Source organism: Orycteropus afer, unplaced genomic scaffold (assembly GCF_000298275.1).
Source record: "Orycteropus afer afer isolate SDZICR_OR568_19922 unplaced genomic scaffold, OryAfe1.0 scaffold00046, whole genome shotgun sequence".
Taxonomy (NCBI): Eukaryota; Metazoa; Chordata; class Mammalia; order Tubulidentata; family Orycteropodidae; genus Orycteropus; species Orycteropus afer.
The window spans coordinates 2,609,051-2,616,622 of NW_006921633.1; the positions used below are offsets into that span (position 1 = coordinate 2,609,051).

The window sequence follows — 7,572 nt, forward strand, 5'->3', positions numbered from 1 at the left end:
TGTATGGTTGATCTGGTTTTAACAAATTCCCTTAATTTCTGCTTATCTGGAAATGTCCTAATTTCACCATCATATTTGAGGGACAGTTTTACTGGGTACCTAATTCTTGGTTGGAAGTTTTTCTCTTTCAGAGTTTTATATATACCATCCCATTGTCTTCTCACCTGCATGGTTTCTGTTGAGAAATCCAGGCTTAGTCTTATCGGTTGCCCCTTGTAGGTAACTATTTGTTTTTCTCATGCTGCTCTCATGATGCTTTCTTTGTCCTTGGTTTTGGTGAGTTTGATGATGATATGTCTGGGTGATTTTCTTTTGGGGTCTATCCTGTTTGGGGTTTGTTAGACTTCCTGAATGGATATATTCTCATCTTTCATCATACCAGGAAACTTCTCTTCCAATAAATCTTTGGCAATTTTCCCTGTAGTTTTATTTACCTCTTCCTGTTCTGGAATTCTGATTACACGTAGGTTATTCCTTTCGATGGTATCCCACATGAAACTTAGGCTTTCTTCATTTTGTTTTGATCTTTTATCTGATTTATCACTTTCCAAAGAAGAGTTCAGGTATTTGCCTTCACTCTCCCTAATTCTATCTTCCATTAATTCAATTCTGCTCCTTTGTCCATTCAATATCTTATCTATTTCTGAAAATTTAGTATTAATCTTCTGGATTTCTGTGTTTAGATTTTGTATCATTTCTAATTTTTCATTTATTTTGTCATTTTGTTCTTGTATTGTCTTTCGAGATTGTTGTAGGGTTTTCTCTGTGTTTTCCTCGATCTGTCCCTCAATTCATTGCAGATACATAAATATAATTCTTTTGAATTTCTTATCAGGGAGTTCCAATGCTGTGTCTTCCTCAGGGATGTATTTTGGGTCTGTATCCTGGTCCCTTGTTTCTCCTGTTTTATTTTGCTTCTTTGTGTGGACTGTGATGCGCTGTTGTCTCTGAGGCATTGTGATATTTTTGTGTTTATATTTAATTGGTGATTGGATGTTGGAGTGACTTTCCCACAATTTTCATTTTCTTTGTTTTGTTTGTATGTTATCTATGCAAGCAGGGTACTGTGCTCCTCTATTCACTAGTTGCTGGCCCTTATACACTCACCACCTGTCTCCTTTCCTATTGTCAGCCTCTCATATGACCCTGCTGACATTGGCAAACAGAGCCTATTCTTAGGTCCTTGGAATCCAAATGAGAATGCTGTCACTTTAAAATCCAAGATGGTTGCTACTTGTAAAGATTCAAAATGGCTGTGCCCTCTGTCACTTTAAATATCCAAAATGGCTGCCACTTGTAAACATTCAAAATGGCTGTGCCCTCAGTCACTTTAAATATCCAAAATAGCTGCCACATGTAAACAGTCAAAATGGCTGGACAGTGGAAAGTCAACAGCTCAGGTTGTCTCCCTCCTTGCTGTTTCCTTTCCTAGTCATAGGTCACCAGCACAGTTGTCCCTGCAGCCCTTGGTGATGATCTTTAGGTCAATTCTCAGGTCCCAACAGCACTTGGAAATATTCAGGCTGTTGGTCCCATCAGAGTAGCTGACAGTTCACAGCTCTGACCATCTCTGTACTCCTGTTTTTTTTTTCCAGGTTTTTCCACTGTTGTTGTTGCTGTTATTTGCCATCGAGTCGGCCCTGACTCATAGCGACCCCTCCTTGGGTTTCCGAGGCAGTATCACTACAGAAGTAGGAATGCCCAACCTTCCTTTCACTAGTTGGTGCCAAATCCACTTCTGTATAGTTCCTTTCAAAGCTCAGGGCTCCAGGATTATCTTCTGTATCTCTGTCAATTAGTTTTTCTTTTCTTTGTTGAAGAGGGTCTGTGTCACTTGTCTGCCTAATCCTCCATCTTACCCAAAGTGGTACATTGTGTTTTCATTCTTGTTTGATTCAAGATTTTTTTGAATTTCATTTTTTATTTCTTCTGTTATCCAGTTGTTCTTTTAGGAGGGTGTTGTTCAGTTTCTGTGTGTTTGCTCTTTTTCCATTGATCTTCCTATTGATGATTTCTAATTTGATAGCATTGTGATCTGAGAAGATGCTATGCAGTATTTCAATTTTTTTAAATTTATTAAGGCTTACTTTCTGGCCTAACAGATGGTCTATCATGGAGAATGTTCCATGTGTGCTGTAAAAGATTTATATTGTGCTGTTGTTGGGTGAAGTGCTCTGTAGATGTCTATAAGTTCAAGTTGGTGGATTGTATTGTTTAGCTATTCTGCATCTTTGTTGAGTGTCTTTCCAGTTTTATCTTTCATTGAAAGTGGTGTATTAAACTCTCCCACTATGACTGTGAAGTCATCTATTTTCCTTTTCATCTCTTTTAAAGTTTGATTTATGTATTTTGGGGCTCTTTCATTGGGTCCATAGATATTTATTATAGTTATTTTTTCTTGTTCAGTTGATCATTTAATCATTACATAATGTCCTTCCTTGTCTTGTACAGTGGTTTTTGTCTTAAGGTCAGTTTTATCAGAAATTAATATTGCCACTCCTCTTTTTTGGTTACAATTAGCTTGATATATCTTTTTTGCAACCTTTGAGTTTTAGTATATTTTTGTCTTTGTCTCTAAGGTGTGCCTCTTGTAGGCAGCATATTGATGAGTTTTGTTTTCTTATCCAATCTGCAACTCTCTGTCTCTTGAGTGGTGCATTTCATCCATTGACATTCAGTGTAATTATCGACAAGTATGACATTGCTGCTGTCATTTTGTTATGTGTGTCATCATGATTTTGCTGGTTTCTTTGTTGCATGTAATTTTCTGTGCTGAGTTCATTATGTTTATGTATCATGTTATCATTTCCTTTGTTGCTGTTGTTTTAGTATTTGCTAAATATTTGTGTCTGTCCTCTTTTTTGTTGTGATGTGAATGTTTATCATTTTTCTTTGAGGTTACCCTGTGATTTATAATTTTCTCCCCAAGTTTAGAACAGTCCATTCTATCTTGGAACTCTCTTGACTTCCTCACCATTTAGAAGTTCTGTAACTACACAGTATTTTCTCTCTTTTTGTTTTGTAGTTGTCCTCATTTGCCAATTGATTTCTCTGGTTCCCTGTTTACAATCTTGTAAGCTTACTTTACTTTGGATACTTCCATAGCTGGGTTGGTTTCTGGGTTATATCATCTTGTGTATTATTGGTCAGTTGTTTTCTATTATTGGTTCTCTGTTCCAAGGACTCCCTTTAGTATCTCTTGTAAAGTTGGTCTGGTTTTAACAAATTCCCTTAATTTCTTCTTATCTAGAAATCTAATTTCACCACCATATTTGAGGGACAATTTTGCTGGGTATAAAATTCCTGGTTGGCAATTTTTCTCTTTCAGGGTTTTATATATACCATCCCTTTGCTTTCTTTCTTGCATGGTTTCTGCTGAGAAATCGGAGCTTATTCTTTTCTTTCTTTCTTCTTCTTTTTTTTTTTTTTTGTGATACAGAAAGAACACTGATTTTAATGGCAGGTATCATGTTCACAGAGATCATCTTACTTAATTCTCACAGTAGCTTTAAGAGGTATTATTTCTTTTTGACAGATAAGAGGGTCAAGGCTAAGGGGAAACATGATAATATGAGGTCTAAATGAGATAATGTGACACCATCTACTACAGTGTGAGCTTCTTGAGGGTGGAAACATCTTAAACCTAGCAAAGTAGTAAAGTAGTAAGTAAACACCCTGGAACTCAATACACAATTTGCTGAGTATTTTTAACGAATGATAGAATCTTAACACAGGGTTTGTCACATAAGTATGTGCTCAATAAATAAATGTTTATTGACTCCTCAAAGATCAGCAGTTGAAAAGAAAGTCTGGTTGGCTACAATACCACATAGGATTCTGGTACCTATGGAACAGTCAGTCAGTCATATAAAGATGACTTTAAGAAGTTCAGTATTAGATTCAGGTGATGTTTTATGAAAACAATTCAGGAGACCAAGCACTATTACTTTCAGTTGCTGATGAAGGCCAATTTTCTGAAAACGGGGCAACTTTTGACTTTGAACATGTACTAAGCCCAGTAACTGACTCTCTGGAAATCCAGCCTGAACATTTATAGTTATGTTGAGGAGTTTTTCTTGTAAACTTATTCTTTACATTTAACTCTTTCTTAATTAAATATTTATCTGTTCTGTGTTTAACATGTTTCAGTTTCTTTCTCAGTATCTCTTCTTGATCAAGGGAATTACAAGCAGCAAGGCACTTTCTTAGACTCATGGTTTGGAATTGAAGATTATCTGAAAGAAATTCTTTTTTTGTCATAGGGGTAACCCATTCATCACTATCAGTCTCAAGACACTCAGCAATAGGACTGTGGTTGAGTGTAACTAGTTGTGTAACACCAGATATAATAGGGCTTTTAGATTTCTGGATGTATTTTTTTATTTTTGGGACCATCTGGGGTACCTTGCTGTGTGTTAATTTGAGAGGAAATCCTTGTTTTTTTATAGTTAACATCAAGATATGAATAAAAAATAGGTAATTTTTCAAAAGTTCCTTTTATCCCTTGAATTCTTGTTTGGTGGAATCTTGCAACTGGAGTTGACTGTGAATATGGAACAAACTCTTGGCTATCTTCAAAATCATATGCTGAATCTGATTGAAAATGAGGTGGAGAAGAGCATATTTTTGGATATATAGAGGCTGATATGCTTTGCAGGGCTAATTTTTGTGAAGACTGGCTTGAGTTTTCAGAATGTGATCTCAGTGAAAAATCAGAATCAACAGCATGACTTTCTGCCAAAGGCCTTTCCCCCCTGTAAAAGAATATTCTGTGACTTTTGAGTAATTTCTCTTGCAATGTCTGCTTCTTTAGCACTAACATCAAAGAGATCAACAGAAGCATTGTAGCTACCTTCATAGCCAGGAGAATAGCTCTGTGTTACATTACTATTGATAGGTCCACAAGGCATTTCTTTCAATGTATTTGTACTACTGCAAAAAGGTTCTAAAGGGTATGTAAGCTGTCTGCAAACCATCAAATTGTCACCTTGGTCCTCTAGCCACCCATATTGCTTATTTTCTAAGCTGTAAAGATCAGCAACATCATTACACTTCTTGGAACACAAAGTTGTCAACTTTTCACTCATTTCTGAAAGTGATTTTTCTTCACTAGTATATTTGATATTGAGAAAAGAATGATTACACTCTGAAGTATTGGGCCTCAGTGAAATTTTGGCCCCATGTGGTTGGATTCTGGTTGTCTTCTTAAGAGTAATTATTGTATCAAAATCTTTTGAAGATGGAAACGGTGCTGATTGATAAGCATTTGGTAGAACATAATCAGACATGTCTCTTCCATTGGCACTTATAAAGACAGTCTCAGATATGTGATCTGGTTGTGACTACTTTTGAGCACCAGGACTTGAATTTGTTTGACACTTGGGAAGGAAGTTATCTTTGCTAAAATTTGCTTTGACTTTAGCTTGTGATGATCTCCAAACTGTAGGTAGCATATTCAGAGCTCCAGTAATTTCCAGGGGAGTCACAGATAACTTGCTGGGGCCTGCATGTAATTTATCAATGTCATTATCTAGATTAGTATTTCCTACTACTGTCATCTGCCTGGGTAATAGCAATCTCAGTTTTGATAGCTGCCAGAAATTTGTTCAGGCTTTCAGAGAATGGCAGATCATCCACATGTCAGGGTCACAATCCGGGGAACCATCAGCTATGTCTTCAAGTCTGAGTGATGAAGGTGAACCACAGGCAGATCTCTCTTGAATACTAGCAGGGGTATCTGCATCATTATGACTGTCACATGTTAGCTTAGCTTGGGAGTACCTATTTTTAATTTCCCCTTTACTGTGGAAGGACTTTGTATTGCTTGGCTCAAGGGATGCTTGCATTTTCAAAGGGAATAAATTAGAGTTGGTAATTTTAATTTCATGATGATTATCGCAAACTGCACTCAGCTGATTAGCTTGTAAGCAAAGTTTGTCACTCAACTTTTCTGTTTCATTCTTTTTATCCATATATGAAACAAGACCCATGAACACTGAATAGGCTCATGGTAGCTACTGGAAGCAGTGACTTCTGCTATGGAGATACACTTTCTGTTCTGGTGAAGAGCACCAATGGCCTTGCTTTGTTCTGAAGCTGAAAAATCATCATTATCTGTTAGTTGTGAAACAATGGAAGTGAGTTCAAGTGATGGCTGCCAGAATCTTGAAAAATTATTTCTGCCATGGGATTCAACAAAAAGACAAGAACTGCTGTCAGAACCATATATACTGCTGAGATCACTATTTGAGTAACCTAAAGCAAGTATGTAGCTATTTGCCTGGGAGCCATGGTGAAGTTTCCTTAAGTTGGAAGACTTCAGAATTTGATGGAGGTAGTCAATGACAGTGAAGCCTGCAACACTTGGGTCTGGCAGAACAAGCTGGGTAGCTACTAGTGCTTTAATTTCTCTCTTGAGGTCAGGGCATTGCTATAAGAACTTACTGGAATCTGAACCTTGGTTTTCAAAATTTGTCACTCCAAAAATAAAGCTTTTCCAATAAAGCAAGTTTCAACTGCTTTAGTTAATAGGTTATTAACTGTATCACTGTCCAGCATTTCTGGAATTTCTTTAGGATCCTCAATATACCTGTGCAAACCAGTGGCAGTAAGACCAAAAAATGTATCCAAACAGCTTCCAAATACAGTAATGTCAAACAATTTGTTTGATTCTGCAAACTTTAAGGAAAGTTTATATCTGTAACTGGTATTTTCAGCTTCACCGGTAGAGCCACATTTTGGACAATTAGACCTATTTGGCCTTGGGACTGTTTCTAGATCATCTAGATTGCCTCATCTTTTGGAGACTAGTATTATCTGAGAAAAGCATTTTTGACATGATGGATATATAAAACTCGAATTTCGGAGAGCAAGTACAAAGGCAAGAAGAAATCTCCTATTCATGAGTTCACATCATGGCCTGGGGCACTGGAATGGTACTCAGTCCAAGCAACTCTCAGGACTGAGAGCCAGCAGGACTCCTCCTCCTCCTCCTTCTTCTTCTTCCTTTTTTTTTTTTAAATTGTGGTTTGGGTGAAAGTTTACAGAGCAAATTCACTTTCCACACAGCAGTTCACATACACTTTGTCTCATGACATTGACTACAATTTACCACAATGCAAGAGCTCCCCTCCTACTTCCTCCCCATAGTTACCTCTTCCCTGTATCCTTCCCTCCATGCATTCCTGCCCCCTGAGCTATGTCCCTGTGCATACACAGCCCTTCTATTCTCCAATGATTGTTCTCTCCAAGGAGTGTATCTACCTAGTGTAAAAGTTCAGCTAATGTTCAGTAAATGTTCTTCTTTTCCTCTTCCTGTCTGGAATTCCGATTATACATAGGTTATTCCTTTTGATGGTATCCCACATGAACCTTAGGCTTTCTTCATTTTGTTTTGATCTTTTTTTCTGATTGATCTCTTTCCAAAGAAGTATTGAGGTATTTGACTTCAATCTCATTAATTCTGTCTTTCATTGATTTGATTCTTGTCCTTTGCCCTTTCAATGTGTTATCTATTTCTGAAAATTTAGTATTAATCTTCTGGATTTCTATCTGTAGATTTTGTATCATTTC

General features: G+C 37.0%; 1 pseudogene; it reads right to left on the reverse strand.

Moving 5' to 3' along the window:
* Window positions 1-3,912: 3,912 nt before the first annotated feature.
* LOC103194619 lies at window positions 3,913-6,903 on the reverse strand (annotated as a pseudogene).
* Window positions 6,904-7,572: the final 669 nt, after the last annotated feature.